Source organism: Dermacentor albipictus, unplaced genomic scaffold, assembly GCF_038994185.2.
Source record: "Dermacentor albipictus isolate Rhodes 1998 colony unplaced genomic scaffold, USDA_Dalb.pri_finalv2 scaffold_17, whole genome shotgun sequence".
Taxonomy (NCBI): Eukaryota; Metazoa; Arthropoda; class Arachnida; order Ixodida; family Ixodidae; genus Dermacentor; species Dermacentor albipictus.
Genome location: NW_027225571.1, coordinates 4,485,808 through 4,506,547, shown reverse-complemented (window position 1 = coordinate 4,506,547; position 20,740 = coordinate 4,485,808). Strand labels below are relative to the sequence as shown.

Sequence of the window (20,740 nt, the reverse complement as noted above, 5' to 3'; positions counted from 1 at the left end):
TCCTTTTGGGTGCACGGGAGTCCAGACCAAAACTTGACCACCAGGTTGAAACTCGACTTGTCAATGGCGGAGATTGTAATGGTGTGCATCGATGCTCTATTGTTTCTGTATGTGCACTCGGGCAAGCTGACGGGCTTCTTCCGTGCGTTGCACGAAAAGTTCGGCATCTTGGGCGAGGTCGAGATGATTGATGTTGTCGCACGGCAGCATTGCTTCTAACATAGTCTGCACGTCACGGCCGTAAACAAGGTAAAACGGCATGAAGCATGTTGTTTCTTGCATAGCAGTGTTATAGGCAAATGTTACGTAAGGGAGTATCTCGTCCCACGTCTTGAGCTGTACGTCTACGTACATAGACAGCATGTCAGTCATCGTTTTGTTCAGTCGTTCGGTTAAGCCATTTATCTGCAGATGATAGGCAGTTGTCCTTCGATGGGCCGTGCAGCTGAGTTTAAAAATGTTTTCAATGAGCTGTGCTGTAAAGGCTATGCCTCAGCCTGTGATGACATGCGATGGGGCATCATGCCGTAGGACGATGCTCTCAATGAAAAACTGGGCCACCTCGGAAGCTGTGCCTCGAGGCAGCGCCTTTGTCTCAGCATATTGCGTTAAATAGTTTGTGGCGACGATTATCCACCTGTTGCCAAAAGATGACAGCGGAAATGAGCCCAGAAGATCCCTGCCAACCTGGTCGAAAGGTTTGCCAGGTGGGTCAATCGGATTCAGCAATCCCGCAGGCTTCACAGCTGGCGACTTTCGGCACTGGCATTCATGGCAGGCTTGGACGTACCACTTAACACACTCAACAAGTTTCGGCCAGAAGTAGGATTTGCGCACTCTATCAAGCGTTTGCGTAAAACCCAAATGGCCAGACGGAGGCTTGTCATGACAGGCGAACAAAGCTCATGGAACGGTACAGAGTTCATGGAACGGCACACGTGTTGGGAATATAAACCTAGAGCTAATAATAATAAGCCCCTGTTATCGTATCGGTCAGCCCACTCGAAGCTCGTCAAGAGGAGCATTGCCAACTTATGCTTTGGAAATGCTTTAAAGAAGTCTTGCCACCATAACATCTATACAAGTCTTATGGATCAGTCGGGAAGGTTATCAGCAGCAGGGTTTCCGGAATCAGTGCAAGTTTCAGTCATAGAGGGGCTGCTAAAAAGGTGCAGGTCAGATAGCACAATTCGCGATGCGGCAAATCAACGGACGGAACGCAGAAGGAAGGTAGCAATAGTGCCCTACCTGCATAGAACCGGCTCATAATCGTAAGAAAATGGCTAGCTGGGTGGGCACAAAAGTGATCTTTTCAGCACCAGAAAAGCTGGCAAAAATATGTCGATTAACGGACCCGTACCGTAAGCCAGGTGCCGGATGCTCTACGAACCATCGAGAAGCGCCAGTGGGTTGCGTAGAAGCTGTTGTATATGAGCTTCCGCTGTCCTGTGGGAAAAAATACAGCGGACAGACAGGAAGATGTCTTAATGACCGATTACGGGAACGTAGCCTAAATGTGAAAAATAAGCAATACGGTCATCTGTCAACCCACTGTCAGGAATGCGGCTGTGCGCCGGTGTATGGATCCTGCCACGTTCTTGCAAAGCACAAATATAAAGACGTGCGAGAGATTGTCGAGGCTCAGGCTATCAGGCAGAATAGTGATGCGTGTGTTAGTTAGTGCCCCTTCAATCGACTTGTTAGATAAGGAGACAGCCTTTTTGGATGGTTAAGATTTGGATGAGGTGGCGCCACTGTGCATGGGTTATATAGGTGTATTTCCTGAAAATCAAGTTGTTGACGTTAGCGCATTGTGGTGTGGTCTCTCTTCCGTCCTTGTTTGCTGGCGCTAAATATGCTTTTTGTTCGAGGAATGTTGGGAGGCCTTTGGCCGAACCTAGGTCGAGGCGAATCGATAGAAAAACCCCTCAGTCCGAGTCGTCAGTAGGGGCACTCCCGACACACATGACCAGCTTCGCCGCTGTGGTAGCACAGCGGTCGTCAATCGGGTGCTCGCCAAACCTCTGAGGTCCTTGCAGGTGTTTGGCGGTCGTCGAAGTATAGTAGCGGAGTTGTTGGAGTGGCTTGCGCCAATTGCGACACGACTGGCGACACAACATAAGTAGGTGCGAAAACTTGGGCAGGGCTCAGTAATGTTTCTGCGTAAGTCTTGCACCGGGACTCGCTTGGCAGAGGTGGTGCTTCACTGCTGGAAAGAGGTGCCTGCAGTGCTTGCTGTACTTCGTTGAGTACAACGCTGGCAAGGGAGATGACTGGAGGTGGCAACGTACCATGGTGCTTCTGCAGTTCGTCGCGAACCACTGAGCGAATCAGCTCGCAAAGCAAGACGACATCGCACCCAAAGCCTGCCGGCATATCGGGAGTCCAGGTGGCATTTACTTGTCGGTTGTACATGTTCGACCGTTGCTGAAGCGTCTTCTCCATCACGGTGGCTTAGGTGAGGAACTCTGCAACAGTCTTGGGCGTATTCCGAACAAGACCACCAAAGAGCTGTTCCTTTAAGCCTCTCATCAGATGATGCACCTTCTCTTCTGACATGCTCGGATCAGCACATGTCCTCCACGTACATTGTGACGCTCTCGTTGGGCTTTTGAACACAAGACTGAAAGGCCCACTCCACTTTTTCTCGGCGATCGGGGCTGGAGTAAGTCTCCAGTAGCTTGCACTGCAACTCAGGCCAGGATGACAGGGCACTTTTGCGGTACATAAACCACGTGCGAGCACCAACCTGGAGGCTGAAGTAGGCGTTCCCGAGTTTGGCATTGTTGTCCCGCTCGTTAAACGCAGCCACGTGCTCAAACTCCGCCAGCCAGTCTTCCACGTTGTGGGGAGCACACGCGCCCATCTTCCCCCGCGCCGTCGCGTCGAGCGCCGGCATAGACCGGGGAGAGGCGCACTGTGCCCTCTCCCGATTCTCCATCGCTCTCGCGACGCGCGCGCGCCCTTCCACCCCCACTCGCGGGCGGGTAGCTTACGGGCGAGGAGGACATTCCCCTCGCCCAGGTAAAAAGGTACAAAACAGCGCGACCGGGGGAGACTCTCTCTCTCTGAGGCCGGACCCCTAACCTGCCGGACTGGAGTACCTGCTGCAACCCGTGAGTGACCACGTTGCCTGACTATCCCGGGCAACGAGGCCAGCCTATTTATTACTATTACAGAGAGGACACCCCTCTGCCAGTGTTCTTTATTGCCAGTAGCAATAAACGTTGTTACCGTTGACACCGCTGTTTGCCTTATTCGTCCGAACCCGGCGTAGCCGCGATTCCCGCGCTACGGGTTGGGAGTACCACGGAGCGACTGCGTGGGGCTAGATCCGGAGCTCGCCTTCAGCCCTAGCCGCACGCAAAGTGGAACCCCCACATTTGGCGCCCAACGTGGGGCGAATTCGGCAACACGGCGCGTCTTCTGGTGTGTGTTCGCGCTAGGACTACCCACGTTTCAGCGAACAATGGCGGCTGGCTTGTCTGACCTCTCAGATTTGTTCATGTTGTCGAATGTAGCGACGCAAAGTCAGCAGCCTATTGCTAACGGGGCGGCAGCTGCTGAACATACCAGCAGCTTTGGTTTTGAGTGTTTCACGCGGAACACTCAGGCTAGCGCGAATGCCACGTGGGCAGAGGGTAATCCCAATACGAGGCGTACCCCGTCGGGCCCCTCGCCGCATCGCGACGCGAACACAGAGGCACACGTGCCACTAGATAACTCAACCCCGACGGCGGAGGCATCCGGCCCTTTGGGCGAGAGTTTGCCGTCTAGCGAGGCAATGCTGCAAAATGCGTTGCAAATCATGCAGAGCTTAGCCGGCTCCCTGCAAGGCACAATGCAGGCCTCGTCGCAGAGCGAGCGACCACTGATTAAGGTAGACATGCCTACCTACAGTGGGTACCACGATCGCACGAGTGCGAGTGAGTACCTCGACCGTCTACTGTATTACCAGCAGGCAACCGGGCTTTCAGACGCCGAACTTTTCGCGCGCGTGATCCCGGTTTCACTGACCGACCAGGCGGCTCGATGGTTCCGACTGACCGGACACCGATGCCGCACAGTAGAAGAGTTCCGCGCGAACTTCCGCGAAGAATTTCTTCCGGCCAATTACGAGTGGCGTTTGAGGAGAGAGCTGGAGCTTCGTACTCAGCATCCGGACGAGTCCCTGCTGGAATATGTTCGAGCGATGGACGAACTTTATCGTCTCGCGAACCCTCACGCCACCGATGCAGAGAAAGTTGAGCGTGTCACACGGCAGGCACACCCCACTTTCGCGGCCTACTTCAGAGGATGTAGGTTTACAGACCTAGACGAACTCGCCGCCGAGGCGAAGCGCATCCAGGGGGACATCCTCGCGGCGCGAGCATACCGCCCGCCTCCACCCGCGGCGCTGTCACTCGAGCCTCGCTGCGCGTGGAACGGCGGCGCGATCACTTGCCACTCGTCTAGAGTCGACGCGTCGGCATCGTTCGCGGAGCAGCAGGTCCAGCGTAGTTGGGAGTTATCGGACCGCGCTTTGGACCCGTACGCCTACGCGCTGAGAACGGCACCGACTAATGCCGCACTCAGCGCGCCGCGACAGGAACGAGAGGCCGATGCGAGACTGGAGGAGCGGCACACGCCGACCGCAGTTCAAGGAGGCTACGGCGGGCCGGAGTGGAGCGACGGCCGCCCAGGCCACCGAGGCTTCAGCGGCCGCTGCTACCAATGCGGCCGACCAGGGCACATCGCCCGAGACTGCGGCCGCACGCCGGGCCGAGGCCGAGCGCGCGGCTCGGGAAACGGGCGAGGCCGCCGGTGATCCACCTTGGGTCCCGTGCGGCAATGTCAAACATAGCCGGCAGTATCGAATTACTTGCGCCTTCGGCTTGTCGCGTAGGAGGTGTTGCGGGCTCGCAGGCGCCGTTCATCGAGCTAACGATAGCCCGAAAGAAATTCGCTGCATTACTGGATACCGGAGCAAGCGCTTCGTTATTTGGTGACGAGGTGTTGCATCATCTCCGCGAGAACAACATCCGCTTGAGAGATAATGGCACCACCTTCCGACTTGCTTCCGGCACAGCACAATCCAGCGGTGCAGCTAGGTTAGTGATCCGTTGGGAGAAACGCGTCAGGCGACAACGCCTCGTACACCTCCCGGGTTTATCAGTGCCTGTTATTTTGGGTCGAGACTTTCTCGTCAAGTCGGGCATCGTAATAGACATCGGCAACGGAGGTTACCGAGAGAACGGAACGGGTGCTTTAAAGCTTTTCGCAAAAGCGCCCGTGGCAGCGGAGACACGACAGTCTCCGGGCGCAGCGCGAGCGGGCCACACCCGGCCACAGCCAAGCGAGCGAACCGTAATCGGCGCAGGCGAGGAGAGAGACACGGTGGCACAACAGTGCGCCACTGTTCTGCGAGGAGTAACGCACCCGCTTTTGTCAGAGGTCGATATGCCGGAGAGAGAACGGGCACGACTGTCGTCGCTGTTGTACGAATACGACGCGATTTTCACTGACCGTCCGGGCCGCACTACGCTAGTCAGGCACAGGATATACACGGGTGACGCTGCGCCATGGAAATGTAATCCTCGGCCGATCAGCTTGACTAAGCGGAAAGCACTGGATAGCGCCTTAGACGAACTCATCGACACAGGCGTGGTGGAAAGGTCGAACAGCCCATGGGGCTTCCCGGTAGTTCTAGTCCCGAAGAAAGACGATACCTATCGCCTTTGTGTAGACTACCGCAGGCTGAATGAGGTTACGAAGAAGGATGCGTACCCTCTACCCTCCATTTCCTCTTTAGTGTCTAACCTAGGCGGGGCGAAGTACTTTACGACGCTCGATGCTAGTCGTGGATACTTTCAGGTCGAAATGGACGAGCGTGACAAAGAGAAAACGGCTTTCACTTGTCACCGGGGGCTCTTTCAATTTAAGAGAATGTCTTTTGGTTTGGTCGGAGCTCCCGCTACTTATCAAAGGTTGATGGACCGAGTGCTAGGAGACGCGAAGTGGCAACATGCCCTCGCATATCTGGACGACATAGTGGTTTATTCGAAAACATTCGAGGAGCACTTGCGCCACTTGAGAGACGTCCTAGACAAGCTGAGGTCCGCGGGTATCACGCTGAACCCGAACAAAGCTCAGATAGCTGCGAGCAGAATAGCGCTGTTGGGATTCACGCTGGACAACGGCCGCATCCTGCCGAGTAAGGATAAGCTCGAGGCTATACTGAAGTACCCGTCGCCGAAAGATATCGGCGAACTAAGGCGCTTTCTGGGATTGGTGAACTTTTATCGCCAATTCATTCCAGACTGCGCGGCAGTGCAAGCGCCTTTGACGAAGCTCTTGAGGAAAGACGAACGGTGGACTTGGGGACAAGAGCAGGAGGCGGCACTGCGGGGCCTCACGAAGGTGCTCGCTGACACGGCCGAATTGCAGCTGCCCGATTTGAATAGGGAGTTTGTGATTCAAACAGACGCAAGCGACCTAGGCTTAGGGGCAATTTTGCTTCAGGAGCACGGAGGCATTCTCCGACCGGTTGCGTTCGCGAGTCGTTCGTTGACGCCGGCCGAAAGGAACTACTCGGTGACAGAGAAGGAGTGCCTCGCGATAGTTTTCGCTCTGCGAAAGTTCGACTATTACGTCGATGGAGTGGCATTCAAGATTGAGACTGACCACATGGCTCTCACTTGGTTGAGGCGCCTGAGCGAGCCGAGTGGCCGCCTGGCGCGTTGGGCACTGCTGCTGCAGCGTTACGACTTCACCGTGCGCTACCGCAAAGGAAAAAGCAATGCCGCAGCTGACGCACTTTCGCGAGCGCCAGTCCGACGCGATGGAGAGGCCCAAGTAAGGGAGGCGGAACAACCGTCGATCCTGGGCGAGAGCGTGAACCACGTAGATGTTGTCGGTTCCGCAGGTGTCGTCTTCAGCAGAGAGGAGCTGTTCGCGGCTCAGCAGAAGGACCCGTTTTGTCGAAAAGTGCTCGACGAGCTCCGGGAGCAGGGTGGCGCGGCCGCCGCACACATGGAGGCAGCTGGTATTGCTGTCGGTGCTAAGCGCTCGGGATCAGTTGGTAATGCTGTGAGTGCGCTGGATTCTTATCTGCTGAATTCCGACGGCCTCCTGCTGAGGTATATTCCCACCGAGGACGACACAAGTGAGGCGTTTAAGGTGGTGATACCGCGCGCGTTGCGAGGAGCACTGCTACGCTACTTTCACGACTCGTGTATCGCTGGGCACGCGAGCGGCCCCAAGACTTACATTAAGTTGTGTCGCCTCGCTACCTGGCCAGGCATGAAACGGGACGTGATGCGCTACGCCCGCTCATGTCATGTGTGCCAAAGCGTGAAGCCCAGAGGTGGACGACCGCCCGGCCTCATGCAGCCTATCGACAGCCAGACTCCCTGGCAAATCGCGGCGTGTGACGTCATGGGACCGTATCCCACCACACCGAGCAGGAACAAATTCTTGCTTGTAGTCACAGATCACTTCAGTAAATGGGTCGAACTTTTTCCCTTGCGAAAACTGACGGCACGAGTGATCATGGATAAGTTGATCGAGGTTTTCACCAGATTTGGCTATCCGGAGCAGTTGATAACGGACAATGCGTCCTACTTCACTGCGAAGGTTTTCGTCGACTCGTGCGCTGCACTTGGCATTAAGCACAAGAAAACGACAACTTATCATGCTCAGTCGAACCCCACTGAACGGGTCAATCGCAACATTAAGCACATGCTTGTCGCGTTCTCTGAAAGACATAAGGACTGGGATACCTACCTTCCAGAGATCGGGTTTGCATTGCGATCGACAGTGAACCGCTCGACTGGGTATGCGCCTTCTCTCAACCTGGGGAGAGAGCTGCCGAATCCGATGGATAGAGTTCTCGCGGATCGCAGCGGAATGTCGGTCGCGCCGGCAGCACGAGCTGAATACGCGACGCACCTACGTGACAAGATGACGGAGGCTTTACGCAAAGCACGCCGTAATCTTCGCACTGCTAGGGCGCAACAGAAGGCGCAGTACGACCGCTCGCATCGGAACGTCCGCTACGAAGTGGGCGATCTGGTGCTTCGGCGCCAGCACGTTCTCAGCGATTCTAGCAAACAGTTCGCTGCCTCGCTGGCGCCGAAGTGGACCGGGCCGTATCAAGTACGAGAGAAGGTTTCCTCGCTTGTTTACCGGCTCGAGAGCATGAAAGGGAAGCCGATCGGCGGGCCGGTACACGTATGCGACCTGAAACGCTACGTGCCGCGTGATGAGCAGTGGGATGAAGATCAGACCCTCCCTCAACCGCGGTCGGTGAGTGAGAGCAGCCAGAACCGAACGGCGAGCCCGCAGCCGCGCTACAACTTGCGTAGCAGGCGGAAGTGATCCGGCGGCTATATTTGCGTAGCCCGATGACTGCGAGGACCATTCGTAAGTCCGGGCCGTGCTGGCACCTTGTTAGTTCCTGCCGGGAAGCGAACGTCTAGCGACAGCAGAGCGCAGAGTATTGACGTCGAGCCGTCGTTCCAGTCTTCAAGCAACCACGCAGACTACGACGGGAATGTGGCGTGAACGATTCAACGTGTTTGCATGCGGTGTGTGCATTGACTAAAGACTTGCGAGGGCCAGTGCGGTGTGCTGTGAGTCGATGATGCGGACGACCATTCCCTTCGTAACGGGCGTTGACGGTGTTCCCGGATCCGGCCAATCATGCTGCTTATCACAATTTCGTACTGTGCAGTGGACTAATCCAATTTTCTGAAGCAGGAAACAAGACACGGCCGTGCGAACTGCCTGCAGTACTCGCGGGTACAACTGACGCACCGGCAGCGCTACGCTGGCCTTGCAGCCGCACGAACCACTACCTGGCGCCCAGCAAGCGACCGCCCGGCTGGTGCAGCCGACACCTGGGGCGCGGCACGGAGAGCCGCCTTCGAGCCCCGACTACGATCCGCCTCGCAAGCCCGAGCAGTGCCGCTGACTGGACACCTTCGAGTCGGCATCAAGTATCTGCCACCTGAGGCCTACAGCAACGCAAGCCCGACGCTCAAAGCCGGCGTGTGCCACGCTGCCTTGATCGCCAACCTTGGCAGGAACTCCAGCAAACGGGCGCCCGAACCCCTCGGGCGTACCTAGGTGCCAGCATCAACGTACGGGGGGCTTCTTAAGGGGAGGAGGATGTGGGGAGCACACGCGCCCATCTTCCCCCGCGCCGTCGCGTCGAGCGCCGGCATAGACCGGGGAGAGGCGCACTGTGCCCTCTCCCGATTCTCCATCGCTCTCGCGACGCGCGCGCGCCCTTCCACCCCCACTCGCGGGCGGGTAGCTTACGGGCGAGGAGGACATTCCCCTCGCCCAGGTAAAAAGGTACAAAACAGCGCGACCGGGGGAGACTCTCTCTCTCTGAGGCCGGACCCCTAACCTGCCGGACTGGAGTACCTGCTGCAACCCGTGAGTGACCACGTTGCCTGACTATCCCGGGCAACGAGGCCAGCCTATTTATTACTATTACAGAGAGGACACCCCTCTGCCAGTGTTCTTTATTGCCAGTAGCAATAAACGTTGTTACCGTTGACACCGCTGTTTGCCTTATTCGTCCGAACCCGGCGTAGCCGCGATTCCCGCGCTACGGGTTGGGAGTACCACGGAGCGACTGCGTGGGGCTAGATCCGGAGCTCGCCTTCAGCCCTAGCCGCACGCAAAGTGGAACCCCCACAACGTCTTCAAACGTGTCGCCACAAAAAGCCGTCGGCACTTGGGGGTTCGGCAGCGTTACGTAAGTCGGTGTCACCCTTTCCGTGGAAGTCGCAGTGGTCGCAGTTATCACTTTTTCCTGGAGGTTTCCGTATTCTGGGGCGAGGCCTCGGATTCACCGGCTTGTGCGGTGGACTGGAGTCAACTCCAATTGTGGGGCAAGGTTCTTGCTGCCCAGTGGGGTCTCCTGCATAAGTTGAGTGTACTCAGCAAGCTCCCCCAAATTGTCGCGTACACCCTGCTGTAGTATAGAAGCTGAATGAGGATCCAGGCGCTTGCACTTTATGAAACGTAAGCGTCGACGCGCGACGCAGAGACGAACCTCGTTCTCTTCTTCTTCAGTTCCCCTGCTGTGCCACACCATGTCGCAATATCACTGTTTTAACACTTTGCCTGCGCAAACCTATGATAAACACAACATAGCTTACATTAAGCACATAAGAAAGCGTGCATGTTCTTGTGCACATGTGACCTTTCTGTCATGTTTCCAAGCATTCTGCTCAGCCACTATGTTCTTTAGATGTCAAAGTAGCCTGCATCATTTTTTACATCAATGGTTTCTTCGCGAAGATATCTTAGTGAAGCTGCCATTTTCCTGAAGGATGATTGTCACAATACTCTGTACACAATGGACTCATTCATTTAAAATATGTCAAAAAATGTCAGGGGTGGTTTAGGAGCCCTTTAATGGTAACTCATACCGACACATTATTTTGGCAAATAATTTGTTAGAATGTTCAGACATTATATTACCCTTCCTTTCCATTCAGTCAGCCAGATAATTTCACTGACTCATGCCCTCCTGTTGGGGTCAAATTAATGGAAGCTTGAGTGTATTGTTACCACAAAAACATACAGAATGAGGACAAAATAAGAAAAAAAGGCTAGCAACTGTTTCTTTGAAGACACACCATACCTGTCCGTTTTTCATCAATTGAATAGCAGCCTCTTGGCAACTTAACGTGGTATCTACCCACTTCTGCTATGGTGCCTCAGTAACAATGGTGCTCTACTGCTGAGCACTAAGTTACAAGTTCGATTCCCGGCCATGGCAGCCACATTTTGATGGGGACAAAAATGCAAAATGCAAAAGCACTTGTGTACTTAGATTTAGGTGCACACTAAAAAAAAAAGCTCAGGTTGTCAGAACTCAGTCTTCCACTACAGCATCCCTCATAGCCCACTGTGAAGCTTCGGTACGTTAAGGGGGAAAAAGAGGTGAAATTACTTTTTGTAGTAGAGCAATGAAATTTAGTATGCTTATTGGTAAGTGCACTGAATGACTAATTACAAAGTTTAATTATGATACCTCCAGTAGTTTTGACATTACAAATTTTATTTGCATCATTGTTGTACCAAACTTGCAGAAAGCCTGGCGTGACAGAAAGAGATGGTAGAACCCCACAGTTGCTCTTATGTTTTAGCCATAAGAATGAAAGGTAAGAAGCAGCGGATAAAGTGAACAGCCCAAGCTATCTTGCAAATCACAGCACAGGTCGTCGTCGTCACCTCTGAGCTGCTATCGGAAACACCGCTCCAGCAGTTGAGGGTCAGACAGGCGTTGGTAGACAGGCAGCAATGCCGCTGCTACTCGTCTCGACAGCTTGTACTTATGAGGAGGCAGTGGCTCCATTTTGGCCTCTGCTGACCGATGCCTGCCCCAACTATCAGGGCCAGGTGGGCGCTGCTCATGATGAGGCTCGTCATCTGTAGAAGTCACGCGATAAAATGTGGCCATCATTGCCCTTTGCACGTCACTGGCATCTGTGTTTCTGTGCAAAGCTAAACCGTAGTAGCTGGTCAGTTTTTTAATTAGGTCCTGTGCGAGTCCACCTTTTCCACACAATGGCTCCCTTTCCTTTGCTCTTGCCATCAGTGTGCCGAGAGCAGTGCCCATTCTCTTCTGCACATGATTTATGCAGTCCTCCTTATTCAGGGGTATAAAGCCATATACCTCGTCTTTGCAGAGTGCAAGATATGTTTGGCTGTCACCATCACATATGATATTCATGTAGCGAAGGCCATAGCTGCTGAAAGAGTACCTGAAAAGCCCCAGTGCAGCTTCCACCTCCATTTGTCCTGAGCCAACGTCGGTATTTTTCTGGCACTGATGCTGCTCAATCGAAGTGTCAAAGCTAGGGTCACTTTCTGCTGGTCGTTGACAGCACCCTAGACAGAAGTTAGAAGTATGATGCAATCCAGCACAAGCCTGATATAAAATTCAATAATGCAGCCTACACCAATGTGAGAGCTGTGGCCTCATGTAAGCCATGCGAGAGGGCACGGCGAAAGGCCTACAGACAACATGCCTAAACCAGCAATACTGTTTTTGCAGATCTTGCAGTGAATTTTCGGCACATCAACATTGATAAGCAGTACCGATGCTTTGCTTCCCTTCGTGGATCAGGGCATAAATGCCGTGCGCACAACGTGGGTGGGTCACCTTTCAACTGGAGCAACGTCATCAGTGGATCAGCTACAAAAGGACGAATGAAACAGAGGCATCTTCAGAGGGTGCAGCAGAAGGCCTACAGACAACATGCCTAAACCGGCAATACTGTTGTTGCAGGTTCGTTATTATTACAAAACTACATGCTTACGAACTGATAACAGATTTTTGTGAATACATATTTCCATGCCCAGCTACTCAATTTGCTTGTGTGATTGATTGTTGGTCTGTGGTCTTGATGCTTTTGATGTCAGGTGATGTCGAGGAAAATCCCGGACCAACTACTCAGGGCCAGGTGGGCGCTGCTCATGATGAGGCTCGTCATCTGTAGAAGTCACGTGATAAAATGTGGCCATCATGGCCCTTTGCACGTCACTGGCAATTGGAAGCATTCAATTGTTGTCACGATTCCGAAACCAGGAAAGCCTGCAATCTTTACGCCCAATTTCACTAACCTCAACTGTCTGCAAGCTCGCTGAAAATATGCTGGCCACACGTGTTTCCTGGTGGCTTGAACACTCAAATTGGATTCCGTTCTTACTTGGGAACTGAAGACGGACTGTCTATCTTATCAGAAGATGTTTTACAGGTTTCCCCACACAGTCACGCTGTGCGCACGGTAGTAGCAACAGACATAACGAAAGCTTATGGCAATAAAGACCATGCAATCATTATAGCCAACTTCATCGACCTGGGACTTCCACCGCGGGTGATAAGATTCATCTACTCATTCCTTCAGAATCGCACATTTGCGATTAGAGTAGATGGAAGGCAAGAAAGATACTTCACATTGAACAGAGGAGTGCCACAAGGTTAAGCTTTGGCTCCTATTCTCTTCAACGTTGCTCTAATACCTCTAGCCTGGCAACTACATCGGATTCCAGACGTGAGGTTCTTAATCTATGCGGATGACGTCACTTTGTGGTCCGTGCATGAAGATATATCGAGACAAACTCAACAGCTTCAAGAAGCCCTTGATGTTCTGAACAACTATGCTCGGAAAGCAGGGTTGGACATTTCCACCCAAAAATCAAGCTATGTTGTGGTGGTCAACAAGAAAGGACGCACAAAAATTACGCAGCACCCCTTTACATTTAGACTCGGCGCAGTGAGAATCCCTGAGGCTTCTGAGGTCCGCATACTGGGTCTCGATATTCACCACTCTGGCAGTGGTGCACACTGGCTCCGTAAAACCAGACAGAGTTCGACAGAAACACTTCACCTTATTCGTCGCATTACAGCAAAAGCAGCTGGAGCTCGTACTGACGTAGCTCGACGGTTGGTGCGTGCAGCCACAAATTTTATATCAGGCACAATTTCAACGGCTGACTTTGGCACAACTGGCACAGTTGGAGACGATTAATCGCGATGCTATGTGCACAATCACAGCACTGCCCCACATCACTGATGCCAACCTTACAGGGACATGCCCAGCTCAACAGAATTGCAGAGCTAATTTTGCAACGTGAAAAAGCATGTGCAATAAAAAAGCAACTTATTCCAGCTGTCGCTGCGTTGCATGCTAATTTTCAACGCGGCTCTCGGATTGACAATCAGCCCTATCCAATGCCTCCCTGGGAATTCACCAGCATCACAACTAATGAGCCAACGAAGTTACAACGCAGCAATACAACAGGTATTATTGACGAACACAATATCGTCGATGCATCATGTACTAACACCTGCAAAGTCTATACGGATGCTGCCATTCTCCCAGACGGCGGAAGGACATCATTTCCGAGTACTATGCATAATTTCATCAGCGGCCACCAGCGCTATTTATCTACGGAAGCCAGCGCTCTAGTAATGGAACTTCAAGTCATCCACGAAGGTGTGCAAGATGCGACATCTAAGCTGCCTACCATCAAGCAACTAGATATCTTAGCTGATTCTTTAGCGGCTATTCAGGAACTAAAGAAGGTTGATAAGGCGATGGAAATCTGCGAGACAATACACACTATGAATAGTAAAACGACTACTTGCGTCAAGGTTCATTCAGGTTCAGTCAAGGCCATTCAGCGAACCCTCACAACATTGCTGCTGACCAGCAGGCACACTGCCCTCCTAATCCTGATCTTCTGCCTATTCCCCTCCCACTTCAACCCCTTAACTCGCTCCGAGCCCGTAAAAATTTTCTCCGGCAGGACACACGCGCTCTTGTCACACCATGTGTCTGCTCCTTCCCCCTTCACCTTACAAGGGCGGAGGAAGTTGTGCTTAGGAGGCTTCGGGCCGGGGTGGCCCTTACACCGGCTGTTATCTCAAGGTGGAACTGGTCGTATTTACCACTGGGTGCTACGTGTCCATACTGCTCCGTTCCTGTGATGGAAGCAGATACATGCCACCTAATATGGACATGTACTGGTCTAAATCAGAACGCTCGCGTCTCCTACTGCAAGTCGGCCTCCGCTACAGTGTGACAACCAGCTATGACCGCTGGATACATGACAACAGATTCCACAAAACACTGCTTCAATTCATACACAATACAGGCCTCACAGCACACATATACACATATACGCACCAAGAATTATGCCTTAAGAGCAGGTCTTTATTGCAAAAAAAAAAAATCTAAAGCGCAGATGCTAGAGAAAACCTTAGAAAATCAGAGGACATCAGATGCTAAGATAGATGCTATGAGGCAGGAGATTTCAGACCTGACCGTTAAAAACGACAAATTTGCAGGATATTTAGAGGTTATCGAAGGACTGAACAAACGTATCAGTAGTCTGGAATCGCTTGTTCGTTGGCAGGCAGATAAATTGACTGAGTACCAGAACAAGCGCAGGCACAATAATTTGCTGGTTTTGGCCTTCCTGAAGTGCCTGGCAAGTCCGTGTCGGACTCGGCGAAGGCTGTTTTTGATCAACTATTTCACGATACTTTGGGTACCAAGGTAAAGTCGGCTGATTGAACACACCGAATGGGTAGACAAAAAGCAAGCAGCACGAGACCTGTAATCATGATATATTCATATGATATATGAATATATGATAAGCTTAAGGTAAACGATGATTTATATGAATGGGAAGACGAAAGAAACATCTGCTGTCCATGTAAAAGAAGTCAAGACAAGGCAAAGCACAATGATGATCCCAACAGTCCTGCCTTACACAGTTCATCATCAAGTGAAGCGGCAGTCAGTATGGTTAGGAAGTGAGGTGAACCAATGCAATCGTAGCTCAGGCTGATTGCACTAAATGCAAGGAGCATAGTTAATAAAGTAATGGAACTTGAATATTTGTTGCTTTCATATAGCCTGCATGTTGTGGTGTTAATAGAGACATGGTTAAACAATACTGTTGAAGACAGTCGCATTGTTCCTATGGGTTACAAGATCTTCAGATGGGATTGGGATTGCCGAGGTGGTGGTGTTGCACTGGTAGTCAAAAGCGCAATAATCGCAATGAAAATAAACTGTACCTTACCTGAAACAGTCTAGTGCAAGGTAAATTATGCTAATACAGTGTACCTTATTGGAGCCGTGTACAGACCGCCTTATACTCCACCTGAATTTTTAGAAGACTTGAACATGTTCCTGTGTTTCCATGTAAATAAAAATACAAGACTAATAATGGTCGGCGACTTGAACTTGCCTCATATCAACTGGGAAAATTTTTCCAGCGGGCATGTAAAGACTGCAAGTGCCGACATGTTACTTCAAATCGTGCTTTCTCATAACCTGAGACAACTTGTAAAAGATCATACAAGAGTTACTTTTATGTCGCAGTCATTGTTGGACTTGGTTTTTATCTCTAGTAAAGTGTATGAATGTGGTACATCTGTAGAATGTGGTATATCTGATCACAAACTGATCTCTGTGAATGTGATCTGTAGCAGCTGTGTCAGAACAAAATCATATATGTATACTTATGTTAAAGATTATTGCCATGCAGATGACACATCTATTCTTGATTATTTAGAAATGTCCCTTGACAATTTTCAAAGTGCGTCAGAAACGGAATCTGTTAAAGAGCTTTGGAAGCGTTTTAAGGAAACAGTACAGCACTGAATACATCATCTTATAGCCACACGGGCAAAAAGAACGAAACGATGCAGTCCGTGGATAAATAGAAATATTCATACGAAACGCAAGATAGAAGACTGCGTAAAGGGAAAGCTATGATAGCAGAAGTTTCAGCTGTTAAAAGGAACCTAAAAACAGAACTGAGGCAGTGTAAACAAAATTTTTTTGACAATACACTTGCTAACTTTCAGAAAGCTTCCCCGAGAATATTTTGGCTTTTCTTTAAAGATTTTGGTGAAAGTATTGAACAGATATCAGAAGGAACGGAAATTATAGAATAAGAGAGTGAAATTTGTGATAAGTTCAATCGTTATTTCCAGTCAGTGTTCGTCAAAAGTCAAGATGACGCTGAAGAATATTAGTTGCCTTCTTCGTTTCCATGCTTAATGGAAGAGCTCTGCATTAGTCAAGAAGGAATACTTAACCAGTTGTTGTTAGACACACAAAAAATCTGCCGGGCCTGATGGCACACCAACTGTATTTTTATGACGATATGCAGAGTGGTTATCTTATTACCTTACTACAGTGAACTCTCACTTGAGTGAACTTCAAGGAACCGAAGAAAATAGTTCACTTAACTGAAAGTTCACTAAACTGAATATTCACTAGACCAACATAAGACATGGCATACAGTCAAAAGTTTGAAGTGCAGTTCATGGAGCAAAAGACACGGCATCTATAGCGTTAGAAATGTGTGAAATGGAATTTGTACAGGTGCCGACAAAAGTGGTATACTCCACGCAGTGGGAGCTGGGGCAACGGAAAACTGCATTGCAACGCCATCTACAGGCAGCATCTGGGATCAAGACAGCCAATGAGTGCCCTTTATTATCTGCAGGCATGTCGCTTGACTCGTGTCAATGTAGGTGGCGTCGTGATGCAGTGTGCCGCTGCTCTGGCTCCTGCTGCGTGGAGTATACCACTTTTGTCGGCGCCATTACATATCAACAAGGTTCATAACAAGGTTAGTACAAGGTTCATAACAGTTATAATGCTGCCTTTGTGTGCACACGCGGAACCGATGAGACTGAAAAGAAAGAGACGACCATGCCACGACTAGCCGGTCGGAAAAAAACACACACCACATGGTTTTTAGTGTGACAGATCGCCGCTATGCTCTGGCGGCGTTGTAAACGCCAGCGATGTTACTTTGTTCATGGCCTCCGAGATTACATGCTTGCTCATTTTGTGCGGGCAGTCTCGGAGGCCATGCCTCGTTGCCGTTCGTTTTCTGTGCTGCCGCTTTGCCCCAGAGGCGCTGTAGCACCAGTGACGTTACATTGCCGCTGGAGCGGCGGTTTGATGAGGGCGGGCATCGGTTGCGCCTGCAGTGCAGGGCGCAAAACTTCAGTAAAAATAAGCCTTGGTCCTCTGAGGAAGTTTGTTAAACTGAAATATTTACTTTTCCGAAATTCGTTTAAGTGAAACATTTTTGCATAGAATCTATAAGAAAACTGCTGGGGATTTTTAAAAAGTTCGTTATTCTGAAATATTCGATAAACAACTTTCATACAACTGAGAGTTTACTGTATTATGTTTCAAAAATCCTTGAAGTGTTGCTTGTTACCCCAGACTGGTGCAAGACTGGTGCAGTAGTATATAACTATAGACCTGTATCTCTGACATCTGTGTGCTGTAAGCTGATTGAACACGAAGTAGCAAAATATATCCCACAGCTTCTAGAAAAAACAGATTTCTTATGTCCTTTCCAGCATAGATTCAGATCTGGTCTTTCTACCATTACGCGACTCAATGAAACAATCATGAGTTTTGTATTTCTCTGGATGCAGGTCAGCAAACTGACATTATACAGTCAACGACTGGTTTTTCGGACCTTCTAGGGAACGTAAAAATGTCCGAAAATTCAGGCAGTCCGAAAAAATGAATGCATGCAAAAAAACTCACCTTTTTTCTTTTTTTCTCGGATCTAGAGGTAAAGGGAGAAGTACCAGGCTTCCGAAACCCTGTCAAAGCATCAATGAAGGTGCTATAAAAAGAGGCGTCCAAAAACTCTGTATGCAGCCGACTGCCGGTTTATTATGTACATGTGTATTGTCGGGCAGCCAGTGTTATTGCTGCAGTGGCTTGAAGAACTTGTTGATTGTTGTTTGGGCGGCGTTCCGGCTGCATGCGATCCTATTCGGCTCTATCTGAGCAAGGGTCATGTCAGCACTGTACACCGATGAAAGAGTCAACAGTGCTCGCGTCAACTCGGCGCTTGTAGGCGGCGTAGGTATTGTCTCCTCATTTTCAACATTGGAGTCTTCTGAATCCCCCACAACCTGACGAACTATTCCCTCATCAGTCAGTTTTGCGCAGAAGTTGAGCTCGTTGTCCGCGTCAACAAACTGTTCAAAAGTTATTTCCGTGGGTACGGTAGTGCTTTCCGTGCTAGCGCTTCGATGCCATCGACGAGGACGACGAAGACAGAGTGGGGGCCATCGAAGGCAAGCAAAATCCTCAAGTTGCGAACAGTGGAGTTCGCTGACGAGCGTCGAAGCACCTAGGCCTAGCGTCGCAGAGCACACTTGACACAACAGCACAGCCACACACCACGCTAGCCAAAACGTGTCCTGCACAAACAAACGAAATAGCGCCGCTCCGGAAACTCCGCCGGAGGCGGAAGTGCGGCCATTTGCTGCAATGAACATAGCCAGCGTGGCCAGACCAAATCGGTGTGTGACGGCTAGTTGTGGTTTAAAGCGGTGATATGCTTCGGCTGCAAGTTGATTTCCTTCGCAAGGGCGCTGCGCGAGGGGCCAAAGGACGTTCCGTCGCGTCAAAAAGTCCGGAAAATTGGACGGCGGGGGGTTCGAGTGTCCGAAACTTCAGATGTCCTTATACAGTGATTCTATGGGGCTCGCGACGATGCCGCGAAGACGTCCAAAATATCAGGCATGTCCGAAAATTTGGGCGTCCAAAAATTCCGTCGTTGACTGTACGTATCGATTTCGCAAAGGCTTTTACATAAAGTCTCTCATCATAAACTGCTTTTTAAACTTCACAGTGTAGGAATCGATACGCAATTGCTTGATTGGATTGGTGCATATCTGTCACATCGTCAACAAGCTGTTAAAGTAAAAAACAGTGTGTCAAATAAATTAGAGGTTTATTCAGGAGTACCTCAGGGCTCTGTATTAGGGCCTCTCTTGTTCCTGTTATATATAAATGACATTGCTTCAGTTGTCGAATCACCTGTCAAAATTAAGCTTTCTGCCGATGATTGTTTAACTTACTCTTCAGTTGCATGCAGAGAGGACCAGCTTAAAATTAACCACAGTCTTCAACCATTAGCTACGTGGTGCAGAAGATGGGGGACGGAAGTCAAGTATAAGAAATCAACTTACCCACACAAAACAAAAAAGAAATCTCCGCTTTTAGTCGAATATAACATTAAGGAAAGAATATTGAGCAACGTCACCAGCTTCAAATACTTGGGCGTAACAATTATATACCGATAAAATAAATTAGACTCATCATGTAGAAAATGTCTATCAGCATGTCAAAAATTATGCTTCTTGAGGAAAAAAATGCTGAAAGCGACGAGAGATGTGAAATTATTGGCATATAGAACTTATATCTGTCTGATCTTAGAATATGCTAGTGCAGTTTGGAATCCGCATCAAAAGGTTCTTAAGAATAAATTGGAGCGTATTCAGCGTCTCTCTGTACGTTTTATATGCTCGAAATATAGGCGCACAGACTCGGTTACGGACATGTTAAGAGTGTGTGATTTGGAATCATTAGAATTAGGTAAGAAGGCAGATGTGTCGATTAAAACTGTTTTTTCACATAATGCATGAGAAAGTAAAAATAAAGGAAGAAACATACATAATGCCCCAGTCTAATAAAGGATTCCTACGAACAACTAACTCCTTCCTGGTGCAACCAATAAGAACCCGTACTGATTCGTTTTATATTCATTTTTTTCCTGACGCTATAAGCTTATGCAACAACTTAACAGAAGCAGCTGTGCAAAAAAATTATATATGCGATTTTCAAGCTTTTATTGATAGTTATTTCGATTAATATGCTGTCATTTGTTAGTAGACCATTGTATAATGTGTGCTTGTGTTGAAAACCTTATTCATGTAGCCTCTCTGTAACGGCCCTCAACAGAGGGCCAACAGTAAGAATAAATAAAGATAAATAAGTGACTGTGATGTTACTTGGGCTGGATGGCTGCATCTTGCTGTAATGTCTTTTACTGCAAGTACAGCATCCGCAAAAATGTTTTGCGCAGCTTCCTCTGCTCCAGGTTTGGAAATTTTTTTTTAGATGTTCCAGATAGGTTTTTGATGCAACCCACGATGTGAGATGTTCTTTATAACCCATAAGTCATTCAGGGTAGTGGGCCCTTTTCCAATGATCTTGATAGCTTGCATAGCTCCTATATTCACCTCAGAAGACCTTCCTTCAGACTTTCGACTTTCTTTTTGATGACCAATGTGAATCAATAGGGCCACAAGCAGCACATAAAAGCACCAATTTTACTGCTAGGCCCAATGTTGTCTCATGCTGCACTGACGAACTGTTTT

General features: G+C 49.9%; 1 protein-coding gene across 1 annotated transcript in view; it reads right to left on the bottom strand.

The window, feature by feature from the left end:
• The window catches only part of LOC135896203 (rab-like protein 6), a 136,828-nt gene that overhangs the window by 71,853 nt on the left and 44,235 nt on the right, over nt 1-20,740 (bottom strand). The window lies entirely within an intron of this gene.